Genomic DNA, 5,601 nt, shown 5'->3' with positions numbered 1-5,601 from the left:
CTACTGTTTGACTTGAAAGTCTTGAAAGCAGAGTCATGAGACTGTTATGTTGGGATGCTAAATGCTCTGGAAGAAGTATTCTAGTAATTAGTTATGTTGAAAATGCCTATGGTCCTGACCAGTTGGCTCAGTGGTAGAACATTGGCCTGGCGTGTGGATGTCTCTGGTTCAATTCCCGGTCAGGGCACACAGGAGAAGTTACCATCTGCTTCTCCACCCTTCCACTTCTCCCTTCTCTTACTCTCTCTCTCTCTCTCCCCCCCTGCCACAGCCATGGCTCAGTTGGAGCAAGTTGGCCCAGGTCGCTGAGGATGGTTCCATGGCCTGCCTCAGGCACTAAAATAGCTTGGTTGCCAAGCAATGGAGCAATGGCCTCATGGGTAGAGTATTGCCCCCTTGTGGGCTTTCTGGGTGAATCCCAGTCAGGGCCTTTGTGGGAGTCAGTCTTTCTGCCTCCCCACTTCTCACTTAAGCAAAAAAATTAAAAAATTAAAAAAAGAAAATGCCTTATGACTAAAAAGTACAGAGTGAGTTCTGATGTGCTTTAGGACATAGAGTCTGTGCCGATTGTGCAAGTGCTTCCCTCACTATCCTACAAAACCTGCACAGCAACCAAGGCTCCTTTCCTGTCTGTCCTGATACTGGGCACTCTGGCTGGCCCTCCAAGAAGGATTTTTAGAACAGGAGCAGCCAGGTAGTTAATGACCTAAGCTCCTTTTCTTGACTGGGAAGATTAATGGGTGAGGTAAGGTATATATCCCTTGATAAAGTAGATTCATCTTCTGAACTTCAAGGTCTAAATTCAACAAACTCCAACTGCATTATACCAATTCAGACATCTCAATAAAGAAAAAAATGAAACCATATAAATAATACAGATCTGTATATGCCTGCAAAAAAAGAAATCACACTGCCTGAAAGCTGCAATCTTTGTGGTATCAAATGTGTTTTAATACCAGCTGGTCAGGCAAGGAAGAGGACAGTAAATATTGTGGTTGACTAAAATACTATGTATGTCTGTGTATTTATTTTTAAACAGATTAATACTGAAATAGATTAATGGTCTAAAAATTGGAAATTTCTAACATTCTCTTATTATTCATAATTTCATGTATCATAAAATGTCCCTGAATCAAAATTGTTAAAAACTGGGTATCATTATCACTACTCTAAGCAATCACCAAATATCATCAGTGCCTTATTCTCCAATTACATTTTCTTGATCTTTCCAGCTATGATAACAAGGTAAATGTTGGCTTTGGCATTTAGGATATAGTGTATATTTTAAAACTGAAAACATCACTGCTCTCTCACAGTGAATGAAACACTTATTTTCCCAGTATTGTCAATAACTTCTGGTGATAGGATGATACTCATCTGACTCTTATAAGGCCAATGGTCTGAACATAGGCTAAAACCTAAAATGCCATTCCATGACAGGATGGGGGACACCCACAGGTAGTGTGGGGAACAAAGGTCCTCAACTTCATTTTCCATTATGTTCTAATCACCTAAGTAGAAGAATTAAAGCAAAATTGGCTATTTTACTAAGAAAAAATTGATTCATTTGAAAGTCACTTATTTGCTAAAAAATATATTATTAAATATATATGGAAGTAATTTTAAGGTTTCTGTATAAAATATCTCATTTTATTGGCAAGTAACTGTGTATCTTTATACCCTTGGGGGAAAATAGTCATTGTTTTCCAAATCTTGTCAGGTTATTATCCCCCACCTGCATAATAGTTTACCAGAGATTTCCCAGAGTTACTGTGAACACAAGTCACTACACTAGATTAAACTGCTTTTACCCCTTTTACACTCATAAGGTAACTTGGTCAGTTCATGGCAGAACATAACATCCATCAATTCTGAAGTCTTCATAGATTGAGTGTTTCAAAGAAAACGAAAAGTTACAGAAATGGATGTACGTTCTGCAGGGCTGTGACTGTGACATTAAATGGTCATGCATGCTCAGTAAATGAGGGCTCTGTTCCTAACGCAGGGCTGGAGCCCGGATGCGGAGCCCGTGGTCTCCAGAGTCATGGCTTCAGAAGCAGGCATGGAACTAGCTGCAAACAGGAATGCCTGGACCTATTGAGCCAAACTCCAATGTGCAGAGCCAGTTGGAATGAACACTGGCACACACACGTTCTCCTCTCTATGAACGCCCATGTTCATTAAGAACCTACTGACTCGGGTTCCTTACTTCCTCAAAAGTGTACCAGGAATTATTGTTTTAGAAGAATGTAAAAGTCCGTTCCTAAGTCAAGGCTGACCCTGTTCTCCCATGAGCCAGTGCTTCTCAGAGCTTACCGAACACAGAGACAAGCCCCATCATAAGCCTTGTTAAGAGCTATTTGTTCTAGAAGCCATTGTCCTATACGTCAAACATCCTTTATAAAGCAGTCGGCCAGAATGGATCAGGATGGATTCCTGTGTCCTACCATTGTTTTAAAGAGACCAGATGGGAGTTTTGTACAGTGAGTGACAGGGTTTTCCTTTCAGGGTTTCCATCTATTCAGACCACAAGGCAAACAAATGCTTTCTCAGACAGCTACGTTTTCACCAAAAGCTTGTTGAAATCCCATTTTCAGAAAAAGGATCATCATGGTAATATAATAGTTAAGAGGCCTCAGTTTTTTTGTATTTTTTTTGATGTGAGAAGCAGGGAGGTAGAGAAACAGACTTCTGCAGGCGCCCAACTGGTATCCACCTGGCAAGCCCATTAGGGGGCGATGCTCTGCCCATCTAGGGCATTGCTCCATTGCAACCGGAGCCATTCTAGCACCTGAGGTGGAGGCCATGGAGCCATCCTCAGTGCCCCAGTCAACTTTGCTCCAGTGGAGCCTTGGCTGCGGGAGGGGAAGAAAGAGACAGAGAGGAAGGAGAGGGAGAAGGGTGGAGAAGCAGATGGGTGCTTCTCCTGTGTGCTCTGGCTGGAAATCAACCCAGGACTCCCACACGCCAGGCAGATGTTCTACCACTGAGCAAACTGGCCAGGGCAAGAGGTCTCAGTATTTTTAGTCTCTGTTGCCAATAACTATCTACATTTAAATAAATCAACCTGAGATTTGGTGTTTTTGTCTATAACGTTAAAAGGGTAAATACCTTTCTGAGATACTTTAACATGAAGATTCTGTTTCCATGTGTACAGCTGTGGCTTTGATAATCCAGTAGCCAGTCCTTCAACTGTAGTCACTTTCTCCTGATTAATATCAGGGATATTAAAACCAGAGAAAAATGAACACACTCTTTTGTTCATCAGAACAGGAAAGGTTAGGGTATTCCTAGGTCAAAGCACTTGGAACCTCAGAACTACCAGCATGCACAGAGACTTGGGGCATTGCCAGCATGTACTTGGCTGGTTGTATTTTGCCTGTGGGTCCCACCTGGGTGGGAACCACAAGGATGCAAGCATTGCATGGGAGCCTGGTTTGTACTTTTGGTCCAAGCTTTAACAGCTCTAACACTGGGCAAGTTTCTCAACCTCTCCAAGCCTGTTTGCTCACCTGCAAAATGGGGACGATAACACTGATTGGGTCGTTACAAGAATTAATTGTGGTAAGTCCTATATGGTGCATATTGTGGTGCCTGGCACAAGGTAAGCACTCATAAATGGCAGGTCTTTCTTTTTCTTTCCTTCTTTCTTTGTTTCTTTTCTTTCTTTCCTTTTGTTCTTTCTTTCTTCTTTTTATTTTTTGGATTACCACCTGCATAGTTATACCATCCATACAAAGTCTATGAAGGTACTGTGAGCCACCGTGTTGCCACAGCCCCTGGTTCTGTCTTCTGGACTTATTTTTTTCCACATTAGATAAACCAGCCAGTTTATTTCATATTAAGAGGTACAAATTTTACTTTCCTGACTGAAATACCAATGTCAGCATGAATCGTGCTTTTTCTTCCCAAAGGCAATTACGTGGAAAACCAGGTTATTATCAGGTTATTTGGCTAAATGAAATTCAGTATCAGGAGGCTAATCTGAAGCCCTGCATCTCACCTGTGAAGCGGGGGCAACCTGCTCACCAGAGACAGCCCCTCACCAGGTATTGGTTGTCTTTTCCTTCCCATCTTGCTCTGCCTGAGCACTGCCCCCTGAAATTCTTACTAAGGTAGTCTCACTTGCTGACCTGAAGCGAATGGATGAATATGAATGAATATATTGACTCCCTGTTTTTCCCAGAAACTTTTTTTTTTTTTACAGAGACAGAGAGAGAGTCAGAGAGAGGGATAGATAGGGATAAAGGGATAGACAGGAACGAAGAGAGATGAGAAACTTCAATCATCAGTTTTTCGTTGCAACACCTTAGTTGTTCATTGATTGCTTTCTCATATGTGCCTTGACCGTGGGCCTTCAGCAGACCAAGTAACCCCTTGCTCGAGCCAGCGACCTTGGGTCCAAGCTGGTGAGCTTTGCTCAAACCAGATGAGCCCACACTCAAGCTGGTAACCTCGGGGTCTTGAACCTGGGTCCTCCGCATCCCAGTCCGACGCTCCATCCACTGAGCCACTGCCTGGTCAGACATTTTCCCCAGAAACTGTACATCACACAGCCCTGAATTTGGGACAGTAATGTAAGGAAGCAGGGAGAAAATGAACTGAGGGCATCTCTTTCACAGAAGAAAAACTGGTAACAGTGGTGGCCCTGAGGGCAATTGGGTGGTTTGGAGTCAGGCATAGGACATTGACTTTTCACTGTGTACCATTTTCTTTTGAACATTAAAAATATTTTTAGCATGTTAATTTTTTAAAAGTTTTAAGATATAACTTGTATGTCTCAGCATAGAGAATATAGCCAATACTATTGAAATAACTATGTATGGTATCAGATGGATACTAGACTTACTGGGGTGATCATTTTGTAAGGTATATGAATGTCTAACCACTGTGCTTTACACCTAGTGTAATATCGTATGTCAGAAAAAAAAAGTATAAGGTTTGGTTTTTGGGCAAGGAGTATGGGGGCTTATAATTCTTTACCTTTAGTTCTGTTATGCTTTATGCTGGTTACTACTTCATTTACAAAACCCACTGAGTTTGTTTAATCAACTCACTTGTCACATGAGCCAACAGAGGCTCATAAATAATTTAATTTGGGTAATGATACTAATTATGAATTTAGAGATTCATTTTGGAACGAATGAAAAAATTCTGGAAATGAAGGATGGTGACAGTCATACAACAATGTGAATGAATGTCCTTAATGCCACTAAACTCTACTTTTAAATGGTTAAAATGAAACACTATACCCGTTAAAGAACTCCTCCTTTGTGATATAGAATTTAGTTTTGCAAGGTAAAAAATTTCTGGATAGCTATCTGCTCCACAACCATGTGAGTACACTTCATACCACTGAACTGTTCACACTTAATAAAATGGTAAATTTCATGGTTTTAATTTTTTTACAATTTTTAAAAACCTTTTAAAATGGTTTAAATGGCAAATTTTGTTATGTACATTTTACTACCATTTGCTAAAAGTTCTTTGTGACTATACTAGAGACTGAAAGTAGACTAGTGGTTTCTAGGCTGGGACAGTGAGGGGGTAGGAGCAGCGACTGCTAGTGGGTATCAGGCTACTTTGGAGATGATGAAACTT

The sequence above is a fragment of the Saccopteryx leptura genome, chromosome 5, assembly GCF_036850995.1.
Source record: "Saccopteryx leptura isolate mSacLep1 chromosome 5, mSacLep1_pri_phased_curated, whole genome shotgun sequence".
In the NCBI taxonomy this organism is placed as follows: domain Eukaryota; kingdom Metazoa; phylum Chordata; class Mammalia; order Chiroptera; family Emballonuridae; genus Saccopteryx; species Saccopteryx leptura.
Note: the sequence above shows the minus strand (reverse complement) of the source record.